This window comes from Arachis hypogaea, chromosome 19 (assembly GCF_003086295.3).
Source record: "Arachis hypogaea cultivar Tifrunner chromosome 19, arahy.Tifrunner.gnm2.J5K5, whole genome shotgun sequence".
Lineage (NCBI taxonomy): Eukaryota > Viridiplantae > Streptophyta > Magnoliopsida > Fabales > Fabaceae > Arachis > Arachis hypogaea.
The window spans coordinates 52,050,717-52,067,144 of record NC_092054.1 but is presented as its reverse complement, the minus strand read 5'-3'; the positions used below and the strand labels follow the sequence as shown (position 1 = coordinate 52,067,144).

Genomic DNA, 16,428 nt, shown 5'->3' with positions numbered 1-16,428 from the left:
AACTCCTTTCTTCTGATTTGTTCCATTATTCACAGGATTCCTTTCAGAAGTGTACATGAATTGGTTATTTGCAACCATTTCAATGAGTTTCTGAGCTTCTGCAGGCGTCTTCTTCAGATGAAGAGATCCTCCAATAGAGCTGTCCAATGACATCTTGGACAGTTCAGACAGACCATCATAGAAGATACCTATGATGCTCCATTCCGAAAGCATGTCAAAAGGACACCTTCTGATCAATTGCTTGTATCTTTCCCAAGCTTCATACAGGGATTCACCTTCCTTCTGTCTGAAAGTATGGACTTCCACTCTAAGCTTACTCAATTTTTAAGGTGGAAAGAATTTGGCCAGAAAAGCATTGACCAGCATTTCCCAAAAGTTCAGGCTTTCCTTAGGTTGTGAATCCAACCATATTCTAGCTCTGTCTCTTATAGCAAAAGAAAAAAGCATAAGCCTGTAGACCTCGGGATCAACCCCATTGGTCTTGACAGTGTCACAGATTTGCAAGAATTCAGCCAAAAACTGATGAGGATCTTCCAATGGAAGTCCATGAAACTTGCAATTCTGTTGCATTAGAGAAACTAATTGAGGCTTAAGCTCAATGTTGTTTGCTCCAATGGTAGGAATTGAGATGCTTCTCCCATAGAAGTCGGGAGTAGGTGCAGTAAAGTCACCAAGCACCTTCTTTGCATTGTTGGTATTGTTGTTATTTTCGGCTGCTATGGCTTCTCCTTGTTTGAAAATTTCTGTTAGGTCCTCTCCAGAGAGTTGTGCGTTAGCTTCTCTTAGCTTTCTCTTCAAGGTCCTTTCAGGTTCAGGATCAGCTTCAACAAGAATGCTTTTGTCCTTGCTCCTGCTCATATGAAAGAGAGAAGAAAAAAATATGGAATCCTCTATGTTACAGTATAGAGATTCCTTGAGATGTCAGAGAAAAAGAAGAATAGAAGGAGGAGGTAGAGAGGGGAGAATTCGAACTTATAGAGAGAGTCTGAATTGCTGATAGTGGAGGAGTGTTAGTCCTTAAATAGAAGGACGTGAGAAGAGGGGAAGACTTTTCGAAAAAAAATGTTTTTAATTAAAAGAAATTTTGAAAAATTGATTGATGATTTTCGAAAACTAAAATTGAGAAAGAAATTAAGTGATTTTGAAATTAGAAATCAAAAAGATATGATTGAAAATCATTTTTTTTGAAAAAGATGTGGTTGAGAAGATATGATTGAGAAAATATGGTTTTAAAAAGATATGATTGACAAACAATTAAAAAGATTTGATTTTAAAATTAATGACTTGGCTAACAAGAAATTTAAAAGATATTATTCATATATTAAACCTTTCTTAACAAGAAAGTAACACACTTGAAATTTTTGAATCAAATCATTAGTTGTTAGCAAGTATTTTCGAAAATAGTAAAAATAATGGAAAGAATTTGATTTTGAAAAGATATGATTGAAAAGATATGATTTGAAAAATATTTGATTTTGAAAAATTATGAAAATTTGAAAAAGATTTGAATTAAAAACAAAATCTTCCCTCCTGTGTCATCCTGGCGTTAAACGCTCAGAATGGTATCCATTCTGGCGTTTAACGCCCAGCCAGGTACCCTGGCTGGCGTTTAAACGCCAGTTTTCCTTCCTCACTGGGCGTTTTGAACGCCCAGCTTTTTCTATGTAATTCCTCTGCTGCATGTTCTGAATTTTCAATTCTCTGTATTATTGACTTAAAAAGACATAATTTTGAAAAAAAAAATTGAATTTTTGATGATGAGAAAGAAAACAACAGAATGAAACTAAACATGAAAAATCAATATCAAAACAAATAATGCATGCAAGATACCAAACTTAGAAGTTTGTATACTAGGGACAATAACAATTTGAAAATACATGTGAAAAATAACAAAAGACACCAAACAGAAGAATTTAAAGATCAGAACAAAGAAAATCATCAAGAACAACTTGAAGATCAATGAAGAACACAAGAACATACTTTCAAAAAATGCAAGAAGAATAAAGACATGCAATTGACACCAAACTTAAAAATTGACACTAAACTCAAACAGGAAACACAAATTTTTTGGTTTTTATGATTTTATTAATTTTTTTGGTTTTTTTGAAAATTATTTTGGAAAAGAAAATAGAGACATTCAAAATTTTTTAATAAGAATTCCAGGAATCATGAAATGTTAGTCTAAAGCTTTAGTCTAAAAAGATTAGACATGGCTAGCCAAGCTTCAGCAGACATTACATACAACAGACAAATTGATGGGAATCAATTAGATCCTGTGATGATGAAAGTACCATCTAAAACTCTAGAATTCATTCTTAAAAATTCTGAAGAATAAAATAAAGTTATCTAATCTAAGCAATAAGATAAACCGTCAGTTGTCAAAACTCAAACAATCCCCGGCTATGGCACCAAAAACTTGGTGCACGAAATTGTGATCATCAATGGCGCCAACAACTTGGTACGCACAATTGTAATCTCAACTCTTTATCACAACTCCGCACAACTAACCAGCAAGTGCACTGGGTCGTCCAAGTAATAAACCTTATGTGAGCAAGGGTCGATCCCACGGAGATTGTCGGCTTGAAGCAAGCTATGGTCATCTTGTAAATCTCAGTCAGGCGGATTCAAATGGTTATGGAGAATTGATAATTAAAAGATGAATAAAATATAAAATGAGATAGAGATACTTATGTAATTCATTGGTGAGAATTTCAGATAAGCGTATGAAGATGCTTTGTTCCTTCTGAACCTCTGCTTTCCTATTGTCTTCATCCAATCATTCATACTCCTTTCCATGGCAAGCATTATTTTGGGTTTCACCGTTGTCAATGGCTACCTCCCGTCCTCTCAGTGAAAATGGTCCAAATGTGCTGTCACCGCACGGCTAATCAGCTGTTGGTTCTCGATCATGTTGGAATAGGATCCATTGATCTTTTTGCGTCTGTCACTATGCCCAACACTCGCGAGTTTGAAGCTCGTCACAGTCATCCCTTCCCAGATCCTACTCGGAATACCACAGACAAGGTTTAGACTTTTCGGATCTCAGGAATGGCCGCCAATAATTCTAGCCTATACCACGAAGGTTCTAATCTTAGATTAGAAACCCAAGAGATACACATTCAAGCTTGTTTGCATGTAGAACGGAAGTGGTTGTCAGGCACGCATTCATAGGTGAGAATGGTGATAAGTGTCACATAATCATCACATTCATCATGTTCTTGAGTGCAAATGAATATCTTGGAGAAGAAATAGACTTGAGTTGAATAGAAAAACAATAGTACTTTGCATTATGAGGAACAGCAGAGCTCCACACCCTAATCTATGGGGTGTAGAAACTCCACCGTTGAAAATACATAAGAACAAAAGGTTTAGGCATGGCCATGAGGCCAGCCCCAAACGTGAAGATACAAGTTCGAAAGGTGAAAAAGTGTGTGAAATATAGTAGTAAAAGGTCCTATTTATAGAAAACTAGTAACCTAGGGTTTACAGAAATGAGTAAATAATGCAGAAATCCACTTCCGGACCCACTTGATGCGTGCTTGGGCTGAGCATTGAAGCTTTCACATGTAGAAACGTTTCTTGGAGTTAAACGCCAGCTTTGGTGCCAGTTTGGGCGTTTAACTCCAGCTTTTATGCCAGTTCTGGCGTTTTGACGCTAGAATTTCCATGCTGACTTAGAATGCCGGTTTGGGCCATCAAATCTCGGGCAAAGTATGAACTATTATATATTGCTGGAAGGCCCAGGATGTCTACTTTCCAACGCAATTAAGAACGCGCTAATTGGGCTTTTGTAGCTCCAGAAAATCCACTTCGAGTGCAGGGAGGTCAGAATCCAACAGCATCTGTAGTCCTTTTTCAGCCTCTGAATCAGATTTTTGCTCAGGTCCCTCAATTTCAGCCAGAAAATACCTGAAATCACAGAAAAACACACAAACCCATAGTAAAGTCCAGAAATATGATTTTTAATTAAAAACTAATAAAAATATAATAAAAAGTGACTAAAACATATTAAAAGCATACTAAAAACAATGCCAAAAAGCGTATAAATTATCCGCTCATCATTAAGCATTACATTGTTTCCTAGGGAGACGATCCGGAGTCCAAATACTTCGGTTATTAATTCATTGGAGTTTGTTACTTGTGACAAAACCAAAAAATTTTTGATTGGGAGGATTGTTTGTTGGTGTAGAACTATACTTGCAACGAGAATTCATTTGAGGAAATTCTATACCATCAAAGATTTTTCTCATCAAAATGGCGCCGTTGCCGGGGATACACAATGGTGCTATGTTATTGGCTATTGTATATATTGTGAATAGCTTGAATTTTGGGTTGTTTGCTAGTTTTTGCTAGTTAGGATTTTATTTTCTTTGTTTCTTATTAATCTTTGTTTTTATTTTCTCTTTCACTATGAATTCTCATCCTTTTGGCTATGAGTGTAGTTCAAACTATGTTGTAGGAAATGGAAGCTCCAATGAGAATATACATCAAGGATTTGGAAATCAAGGATGGGAGAAATCCCAAGCTTATGAACAACCTTCATGGCAACAACCTCCCACGAACTCTTATGGGTATAATCCTGATCCTAATGTGTATCAACCAACGTGTGTGATGACCCTCATTGTGGTTGTCAACCACAATCATCATATGCATGTGATCCCACTCCTCAATATAGCCATACACCATACTCACAAGTCTCACACCACTATTCAACTCCATATGACCATAACTCATACACACCATATCAACCACTATATGAACCACATCTAGAACAACCACCATCCCAATACCAATACTCCCAAGAACCACAAATTCTACATACACCACCTCAAGAATTCCACCAATATGAACCACCTTCCAACATCAACAATCTTCCCTCAAACACTGAACCCTATCTTCTACCACCACCTCCTGACGAAGCCTTCATATTAGAACTGAGAGACCTTGAATCTTGTATCTTAAGGCAACAAGAGGAGGATGAAACTAAGTTTAAGGAGCTAAGAGCAAGGATAGCTAGCATGGTAGAAGCCGTGACTCACCTAACATCCCACCTAAGCTCACGCACCCTAAGTAGAAGCCATTGTTGAATGTGGAAAAACAACCAAGGAGCTTGGTGAAGGAATGAACTTGAAGCTCCATGATGAGGAAGAAGAGTTGAAGCAAGAAGTGCAACAATAGGAGAAAATAGAGATTAGCGAACACAAGGAAGTAGTGGGTGGATGTTTGGGATATGCTGATCACATAAAGGATGTTAAAGAGGAGAGTAAAGTTGCGAAAGTAAACGGAGAGTTGAAGGAAATTGATCAAAAAGTGGACTCCATCACCAATGATTTTTTGCCCACATTGATCAATCCCTTTGACGACCTTGTTGAGCCTTCTTCCAGTGGACTAGAAAGCAAGGTTGAGGAGGATGTGCAACCCCCAAGACCTATTGTAAGTGAAGAACTGGAAGAGGTGTTCCAAGCAACAGACCCTCCTATCTATGATGATTCCGCATCAACATGTGATCCTTTCGAGTTTAAAGAGCCCTTCCCCACAATGCTTAGACTTGATGATGAGGTAGACTTCACTAAACCTCCCATCTATGATTAGAGTGATGGGGAAGAGATAAAAGTAATTGGAAAAGAAGAATGTGAACTTGAAGAAGCCTGGCAAGAGGAGAAACTTGAAAAATCTTACCAAGTGGTGGAAACCTCTAGAAGAGGATGGATGTCCAATCCTTCGCTTGAGTGGTAAAACTTCTAACTCTCAGCTTTATTATCCCACTTGAGTATGGTTTGCTTGAAATGGATGGCCAACTTAGGGCATTTTGCGGGATTAAGCGAAAGAGGAGGATGTTTAGTGGTTGGCGTTGTAAATCTAGACTCATTATGGTTGGAAGCTCAAAATTGAAGAGCATGGATTGGTGTAATGCTCAATTAAATGGGTCTAGGAGGATAGTTTGGTGCGTTCATGAGAATTCTGCTTTCTCGTCACCCGGACGGAATCAAGGCAATCAACTAGAAGACGGGTGCAAAAACAAAGTATGGGATCCTGGATCACATCATAGCAATCAATTTTGGGAGCTCATATTTTGGAGAGAACTTCACCAAAGCTTGGTGAAGAAGGTTGGAACTTCTGACAACCGATTGAAAAACAAGCATTCTTAGAGGTTCAAGGATGGATACAAGCATAAGCCACCTTGATAAGGAGCCTCCCAAATGTCCAACTTAAGGACTTAAACTAAAAGTGCTTGGTGGGAGACACCCCACCATGGTAAACTCTTTCCATTCTCTTGTAGATATAATGAATGAATGAATTGGGTTCCATTGTATATAATTTCTTTATGTCTTAGAATATTTTGTTTTGCTTGCTAAGATGTCTATACATTCTATGCTTAATTAGGGATGATTCTCTGAATTTGAATTTTTGCTTGGATTACAAGTTTCCTAAATTTGTTTGAAAAATCCCCAATATTTCAAAATGTGCTTGATTTTACATCTTAGCTAGTCCGGAGTCCAAATACTTCGGTTATTAATTCATTGGGGTTTGTTACTTATGACAAAACCAAAAAATTTTTTATTGGGAGGATTGTTTGTTGGTGTAGAACTATACTTGCAATGAGAATTCATTTGAGGAAATTCTATACCATCAAAGATTTCTCTCATCAAAATGGCGTCGTTGCCGGGGATCGAACCCGGGTCGTCCGCGTGACAGGCGGAAATACTTACCACTATACTTACCACTATACTAGAGTCCTAGAGGAGATTGGGAGGATTATGAGTTTTTTTTATGCTCATAAAAAAAACCAGCCATGCGCAAGCGCACAGTGCGCGCGCGCGTCGGCTGTGCGTTTTAGTTTTCTGGGCAAGGGCCAGAGAGTTGTGCCACTTTTAGGCCAACTCTGTGCCTCGACCCACGCGGACGCACGCTGTACGCATCCGCGCCCCTTCGTGTTTCACTAACCCATGCGTTGGCGCACTTGGCGCCTCCGCGCCCATTCCTTAAGCTTGAACCATCCACGCGAACGCGCACAGTGTGCGCACGCGTCGATGCATTTTAGCATTACCCAGGTCAACGGACCCGAGAGTTATGCCAACTCTGGGCCCCTTTTGTGCCTCTGGCCCAGCACACCCGTGCGGACGCGCACCGTACGCATCCGCGCCCGTCGCCAATTGTCTTATCTACGCGCGAGCACATATGGCGCTTCCGCGCCACTTCCTTATTTTCTCACCCACGCGGACGCGCACGGTGCGCGCACGCGCGGATTCAAATTTTTACTTACCCCAAGGACGCAAAGCCCTAACGCATTCGCGCAACCCCCTTTCATCCCTCTCATATCCAATGTTCCATTTCTCCCTCCATTGCCAACCATCACCCTCGCAACCACCAGCCTTCCTCCGGCGAGCATCCCGGCACACACCACCGCTGTCATCGCCGTGCACCCAACCCCCCCCTCTTCTTCACTCTCTCTCTCTCTCTCTCACTCAATCCTCTCTGCTCGGTTCTCTCTCACAGCGCCCCCGCTCCGCTACCAAGAAACCGCGACGCCATTGTCGCCGGAGTAGGCATCGCCGTTGGCAGCACCACCTTGTTACCTCCTCTGCCATTTTCTCCAATTTTCGCTTCTGCTCTGCTTACAGGTTTCACAACCTGAACCTCTACTCTATCTTTCTCTTACTTCTTATTGTTAATATTAGTATAGTTAGATTAGTTAGTTAGTTTAGTGTACTTAGGTGGTTAGCGAACCTGGGCTGAGTAGTGGATTTAGGTTTATCTGAATTTTTGCTGCTGTGTGAAATTGCTCTGTTTCCTTGATTTGTTCTGAGCCCATTTAATATGTGGTGCTGTGTTTTAAGCCATGAGTTTTGGTCATTGTCCCAAGAAAGAATGGTATCTATTGCTAACTGAATTGATCTATATTGCTTACTGCTGTTTGTGCTGCTTGTTGGCTTACATACCTCTTTTCATATGAATTCACTTCTGGCTTCTGTTTGTGATTGTTACTAAGTTTATATGAAATTGACTTGATTATCTGAATTTGAAAAATAGCCAATTTGCTGCCGAAATACTGCTGAATTTTTCCTAAACCATATTTCATGAAGTAACATTATTTTGATGGGTGTAACAAACTTCTATTTGATGATTTCTGTATCAATTATAATTTTGTTGCCTAAATGGTTTTAGAAAATCCTCAAGGGCATGTTTACTGGTTTTTGGTCATGCTTCTAATACTCTTTACTTGCTTGCAATGATAACTTGTTATATGCATTGCATGATTGAGTAAACTCTCAGATTGACCATGAAATTGGTCTTCATTTGAATTTGAGCCCAATTTGCTTACTTTCACAAGGTTGATGGTTTCTTCTACCTGTGTGGCTAATGTGATTCATTTTCTCTACGCCCAAATTACCTTTAGTCACATGGCACATATAATTTTCAACCCTTATTCAACTTTGTGACATTCATGGCTCGCTGAAATTTGGTGTTTGAATTTCACTTATGTGCATTGTTCACTGTAATTCTTATTTCACCAACACCACTAGTGATCTTTACATTGATTGATGGTCTGTTTCATATTAGTTGCTTTCCGGCTATATCATATTTCATCATCAATGACTTGATGCATTTCATGATTGTGAATGCGTTTACATTCCTTTCGACTTGAGTCGGTAACCACCATATCACTGATTTTTCAACTAATCTCTAACTCTAACTTGTTTAACCAACTAACTTCTTTTGGTTTTCAACTTAACTCTTTTGATCAATATTTTGGAATTGGTGTTTTCTAGGCTTAGTAAACAAGTAATGTGCAAATGTGGTTTAAATTCTTGGTTTGAAATTTGATTTGAATTCTGAATTCTGTTGCTTGCTTTCCAAGAAATCTCTTTACTATATTCACTTCATGAATATGCTTTACTTTGAGTGCTTTATATCTGCTTGGCTATCTGCTTATATTGTATCATCTCTGTTTTTCAGGATGTCAGACAAAGGAAAGGCTATAGCCACTACTTCTAAGAAGAGAAAGTGCTCTAAGGCTTCTACCCCTTCTCCCTATGCAAATTATGCTAAGAATCCGCTGAATGAGGTGGACAAGGAAAATCAACTGCTGCCACCCACTGACCCAATCAAATTCCCAAATCTTTACTGTGAACTTCGCTTCTCCAACTTCTGGAAGAAGAATCTAAACATTGAGAAAAAACTGCTCCTTCCCAATGATGTGAGGCGTGCCATTAACACCCGTATTCTAGAGTTAGGATTGGACTTTGTTGACAAAGATTTGGGGAGGGTAAACACTTCATAGGTGAGAGAATTTTATTACAACTTCTTCCGTGCTGCTCTTGACTCAGTTCAGCTGCAGGGTAGAGAGAATATGATCACTGAGGATGCTATTGGGGATGCACTGCTTTGCCACCATCGTCCTGATGAGATCTGCGCCTATAAGCAGGCAGAGGTAGCTATCTATTGCATGACATTTGACTATGAGGCACTTAAGCGTGTGATTGCAACACCTGATGCTCCCTGGGTGATGGATTATGGGAACAAGAAGCCCAAGGGGATGCGTTTCACCTATCTGTCGAGGGAGACTAAGACCTGACAGCATATCTTCGCCCACTATGTCTTCCCCACCACTCACTTCTCAGAGATTCCAATGGATATGCTGGTTCTGATTGGGTGTGTGATGGAGGGGAAGGAGGTTAACTTCCCCCGGCTGATCAGACAGAGTATATGGCACACGCATATCCGTGGCCTCCTGCCATTCCCTACGCTGGTCACCAGCATGATTGAGATGGCTGATGTTCTGTGGGAGGATGATGACGTGACACCACCACCCCCAGATGAGGACGACAAGGAGGTTACCATTCCATGGGGTGGGTGGGTGCATGAGAAGCCCGCACCCAAACTCCGTTCTCAAGCCAGAGTAGTGGAGGAGGCAGCTCAGCCCTCATCATCAGCAGCAGCAGCAGGACCCCCCTCTACTTCAGCAGCCGCAGCATCCTTACCACCATTACCAGCACCTAAGCCGACTTATCTATTGGTGCAGCACCTACTTTGCTTCATGGAGCGTCTCGAGCGTCATGTCATGCGACATCTCGACCACATCGACCAGGTGTTTGTATCACAGGGCATCGAGCTACCGCCGCTCCCAGACTCTCCCGCCTCCGACGAGCAGGATCAAGAAGAGGAGCATGGTGAGGAGCATGACGAGGCGCCGACTCATCAGGATGCACCACCAGAGACACAGGTCACCACTGAGGTCCAGCAGCCTCCTGAGGATCCACAGCCATAGCCAGTCCCAGTCCCACAGCCTGAGCCTGAGCCACGGCCCGGTGCGATTGTTGACCCCCATCCCGAGCTTCAGCAGTAGCATCGAGGACGATGCTTGATTCTAAAGTGTGAGGAGGTCACCATTCGTGACCGGTGTTTGCATTTATGTGGTAAACTTTCGGAGATCCATCTTTAGTTTCTACTACTTTATGTTATTTTGCACTTTATCTTTTAGATCATTTTGGGATTACTGTACATATTTGCTATTGTGGATACTTTTATTTTGGTAGTTGCACACTTTTATTATATATATATATATATATGTTTTGCATCTTAGTTTTGATTGTGATTAGAAAAGTGTTTTGGGGTTGTAAAAAAAATCTAGTTAACCCTTTTTGTATAAGAATTGTGTTTTGATTGAAAAGGGGGTAAACTAGGGAAAATTTTTAAATTTTCTAAATCACAACATTGCATTAGAATAAGCTTAGTCAACATGATAGAAATTTCCAAGAAATTCATTTTTAGGGCACCACCCAATTGGTTGAAAAAAAAAATTTTAGAACTTGCTTGAATTATGCACTTGTGGATCATGTTTTGAGCAAAGAACACAAGCATGTGAGATTTGAGCCTAATTGTGTGGTTACATCATACATGACCACTTACTTTCATTCTTGTGTGCATTATTCTCTTCCTATGAGTGTAATCTTTGATTTGTTTGATTCTTTATGTCCATTATTTTGTGTATACATGCATTTATATGATTGAGACCATTGTTCAAATAGCTCACTTACCCAAATAGCTTACCTTTTATCTTCCATTGTTAGCCAATTTTGAGCCTATGCTTAACCCATTTGTTCATAATTGTAGCACATTACAAGCTTAAGTGAAAAACAATAAATGTCCCTTGTTTGGATCTTTGATTAGCTTAGGCTAGTGAGGGTGTTCATCATTAGAATATGGGAAAGTTGGGAACATTGGGTAGAGATAAAAGTGTGTTTATATTTTTATTGAAAAATTTTTAGGAATTAGGTACATACTCATGTATTAATCATGTGTAAACCATATGCATTGATGTTCTTGTATATATTTTAGTTTAAAAAAAATTGCAACAAAAAGGGAACAAAATGTCCCAAAGTTTAATGTTTCATAAATTCAATGCATATGTGTGGTAATCAAAAAGGAAATGCATGAGTGTGTGAAAAAGTGAAGAATGGATAGCTAGGTTTGTTTAGATTTGTTTAGGTTGTCATAGGTTAGGTGGTAAGTTAAGTTAATCAAAGATTCGAATTTCAAGCTCACTTGACCATATGCATCCTACCTTGACCCTAACCCCATTACAACCTATGGAAAGTCCTCAAGACATTTGTATGCATGCATAAAGTAATTGTTGATTGTTAGATAAAAAACAAGTCTTGGAAAGCATGATTGGGGGAGAATTGAGTGAATCAACCCTATACACTTGAGTGCATAGAGCGGATACACATCCGGTGAGGGTTCGACCGCTCAATTACATGTTTCCACCCATGATCATCTTTTCTTGCAAGTTTGTGAACTCTTTCAAAGATTCAATCCAATTGTGGTTTGCTTTGATTGCTAATGCCGTAGCCCTTGTGCTTGCATGTATATTCTTGGAGATTGTTTTATTTTGACTAAGCCATTACATCATGAAAATAGATTGCATGTAGATAGATTGCATTTAGTTAGTTTGCATTGAATAAATGTGATACCCTTTGCTTCTTTCTTAATTTTAGCATGAGGACATGCTTAGTTTAAGTGTGGGGAGATTTGATAAACCCCGATTTCGTGGTTTACCTTGTGCTTATTTTGGGGGATTTTACCATCTTTTCCCACATTTATTCAATAAAATAGCATGGTTTTATAATTCTCCCTTGAATTGTGCTTAAGTGTAAAAACATGCTTTTTAGGCCCTAAATTGGTAATTTTGATTCACTTTGATTCCATTCGATGCCTTGATGTGTGTGTTGAGTGATTTCAGGTTTATAAGGCAAGTATTGGATGGAAGAAATGAGTAGAAAAGCATACAAAGGGGAGAATGCATGAAGAAACAAAGATTGGGAATGCATCAAAGGACACGCACGCGCACAAGGCGCACACGCGCAAAAGTAGTCTCGCTTATAGACGCGCACGTGTACATGCCGCGTCCACGCGGATGGAGAATTTGCCAATCGACACGCACACGCACATGGCGCGTACGCGCCGGTACTCTCACGTGGCCCACTTAAAGGCAAAACGCAGGGGGCGATTTCTGAGCTGCCCAGGCCTAAATCCAACTCGTTTCTGAGTGTATTTCATGCAGAATTGAAGTCCATGCAAAGGGGGAGCAATTAGTTTAGCCAACATGAGCCTTTAGTTAGTTTTCAAGAGAGAGAAGCTCCCTCTTCTCTCTAGAATTAGGTTAGGATTAGGTTAGATTGTCTTAAATCCATGTTTAATTACTTGATCTCATCTTGCTTCTTTTATGATACCTCATCTCTACATCTAGATTCTCTTAGTTGTAATGTTAATTTCTCATTTTACTCTCTTTTGTGATGATGAACCCATGTTGGATTTGGTTTACATTTAATGCAATTTTGATGTTGATGTTCTTTTATTGATGAATTGAATTGTGTTCTTACTTTTTTTGCACTTAGTAGTTGTTTTAGATTTTATTATTCTTGTAATTTATGATGTTTACTTCTATTGCACTCTATGTGTTTAACGAAATGTTCTCTTTAGTTTTTGAGTAGTTTTGTCAACTCTTGGTCTAAGCCGAGGGAATTGGGTAAACTTGAGTCATTGGGTATGATGGACTTGGTGATTTGAGAACCTTTGGTGATCAATTTGATACCCATTGACGCTAACCCACTACTAAGTTAATCAGTAGGTAGGTTGGGACTTAAGGGTGGATGTGATCAAACCTATTTGACATATTTCAAGTTTAGGAGTAAATATTACGTACTTAAAGCTTTTGGGAAGTAGACTTAATGGGTTGGTCTCTCACAATTATCAATATTTGGTTTGTTGACAAGGATGGTGATCTCAATTACCTTAGTCTTAGCCAAGAGTTCTTTATTACTTACCTTCTTTACTTACTTGCTTAATTTACTTTTCTTGCCAATTTACTTTTCTTGCCATCTCATGAACCAAAACCCCCATTTACCCCTTCATAGCCAATAATTAAGCATTACATTGTTTCCTAGGGAGACGACCCAGAGTCCAAATACTTCGGTTATTAATTCATTGGGATTTGTTACTTGTGACAAAACCAAAAAATTTTTTATTGGGAGGATTGTTTGTTGGTGTAGAACTATACTTGCAACGAGAATTCATTTGAGGAAATTCTATACCATCAAAGATTTCTCTCATCACTCCTCCCACCTTTGATTGTTCCATCCTTGGTGCATATCTTCATTATAATCTCCACGTCCTACAACATAGTTGTAACCAAACTCATAGCCAAAAGGGTGAGAATTCATAGTGAAAAGATAAAAAAAAAACCTAAAAAAACAAGGAGATAAAATCTAACTACTAACTCAAAGAAGCAAACCAACAAAAGAGCAACTATTCACAATATTTACATATATACAATAACCAATAATAAGGCACACATTTGCAACTCCCCGGCAACGGCGCCATTTTAATGAGCGAAAATTGCGTGTCGGTAAAGAATTTCACAAATGAAATCCCGTTGCAAGTATAGTTCTAAACCAACAAACAATTTCTCAATCAAAAATTTGTTTGTTACAAGTACAAACCCCAATAAAAATAAAAACCGAAGTATTCAAACCTCGGGTCATCTCTCAAGGAATTGCAGGGAAGTGTTCTTATTATTGGTCATGGGACAAGTATTTGGGGTTTTGAATAAGAGACATAAAAGATAAATTGCAAGAAAGTAAATGAACTCAAATTATAAAAAGGTCTTGACAAGGGTTGATGGTTAATGATCTTTATCCTTGTTACTAACCACAAAAGGATAATTGTAAGGATCAATCTCATTAAGTCATCCTCTAACAAGTGAAGGAAAGTCAAATGAGCTACATCAATCCTAATCCATAAGTCCTAGCCACTCACTAATTAACTTAGTGGAAGCTAGAGTCAATGGACACCAATTATCAAGCACTTGGACATTAGCAACTCAAGTTCACCTAAGTTACCATCCCAAGCCAAGAACACAAAAATCTACTCTAACATCCTTCCAAGTATTTTATCAAACACTTGGAAGACATAAAAGAAAAGCAAGATAAAGTTGCAAGAAGTGCAAATCTATAACTACTAATTGCAAGGAAATTAACAATAACAACACAAATCAACAATAAAGAAAATCAAACATAAATTGCATTAAAGAAAAATAAAATAAACAAGAGTTCATCAACAACAAAGTAAACAATTACAAGGATTAAAATACTAAACTAGAGAAGCAAAGATAGAGGAACAAGAATTTGTAAAGGAAGAGCAAATCAAAACATGAATTAAACCTAGATCTAAGAAATCCTAATCTACATCTAACCTAATTTTAGAGAGAAGAGAGAGCTTCTCTCTCTAGAAAACTAACTAAAGTATGATCAAAACTCCACTATGTGCTCCCCCCTTGACTCCTCTTCAATTCTGCATGTAATAGGATCAGAAATGAGTTGGATTTGGGCCTGGAAAGCTCAGAAATCGTTCACAGTATTTTCACTTTAATGAGGTCACGTGCGAGCTGCGAATGAATTGGGGGTAATACTTAGAAGATCTTTATTTACAGTGAATAAATTCACCACCTTTGAAAAAAATTGTACCACTCATTTATAGGTGATAAACAAATTAAAAAATAATCAAATAATAAATGTCTATTACTACAAGAAAGTCATCAAATATTGTTAGATTTATCAAAAAAATTCATCGATAATCTGTTTATCGTCAGATTTAGTGGCAGAATAAATCCGATGGTAAAACTTTGCCGGTAATTATTTACCCCCGAATATAAACTATTTACTGGAAAAATTCTAAAGCTTGTTACCATCGGATTCTCCCCCCCCCCCCCAAATCGATAGTAATATATTATTTATTAATAATTAAATTAATATTTACCGACAGATTTAACTGATAGTAAATCCAACGGTAAAATTAAATTTTATTTTTTAAAAAAAATTTGTTTCGAAATTCAATATATAATTTTAAATATTTAAGTTTAATAATTTTTAAACCAACAAAATTCAAAATTTTATAATTTCTTATAATAACTTCTCTATAACTCACAAACAAGCTCAAAAAGAAATAATAATCAAGAATGCAACACAACACTTGAATTCTTGGAAGACTGAAGCCAGCACATCGAGACTAAAACCAGAAGATCACAACATTTATCAAATCTATGATTGCCATTTTGCATGCTTAATTTAATACAATAACAAATGCTAGTCTAGATTAAGAAAGATGTGACACACACAAACCCACACGCACGCACGCACGCACCCAATAACAAAATGTTAGTCTAGACTAAGAAAGATGTGACATATACACACGCGCGCGCACACACACATATATAATCGGCAATGCACCCCGAATCAATTGCCAATAACGCACAACCTGTGACCTTGGCGCGTTTCAATTAATTATCTTACCATCAGATTTTTCTCTCCTAAATTCGATGATAATGATTGCGCCAATTTTTCTTTTTTTTCCTCCAATTATTTTTGCGAATTTATCCTTGAAAAACCGAACTGACAGTAACTTTTTTACCCAACAAATTTATTGCAAAATCTGCCGATAAATCTGTCCGTAAATTCGCTGCTAACCTCTAACGGTATTCAGTGTTTTTCTTATCGTGTAGTACCCTATCATTAATAAGAGAATCAATTAATATCAAACAAATATCTTAATATCCTGTAACACTCTCTCAAATGCAAGTGACAACTTGAGTTTGTAACTTATTAAAAAAACAACAAAATAAGAAAATTGCACGAACTCAGAGAACATATGTAATTGTAAGAACTCAGAATGCAAAAAGAGCTGACAAAACTCAGGGTGCAGACAAAACTTCTAAAACTTTGGTGTTGTGAGAACTGTTGAAAAATTTAGGTATGGATGAAACTGCTAGAAAAACTCACGATACAGATGAAATTGTTGGAAAATTTTGAGTGCAGACAAAACTGTCAGAACTCGAGGTGTAAATCAAATTGCCAGAATGTACAGAACTGC

General features: G+C 38.3%; 1 non-coding gene across 1 annotated transcript; it reads left to right on the top strand.

Annotated features, from left to right (window-relative positions):
* The first annotated feature begins 207 nt into the window (after positions 1-207).
* Positions 208-315, top strand: LOC112781509 (small nucleolar RNA R71). Its single transcript, XR_003192284.1, has one exon. It is a non-coding gene; the product is annotated as a small nucleolar RNA R71 (small nucleolar RNA).
* The last annotated feature ends 16,113 nt before the right edge of the window (positions 316-16,428 follow it).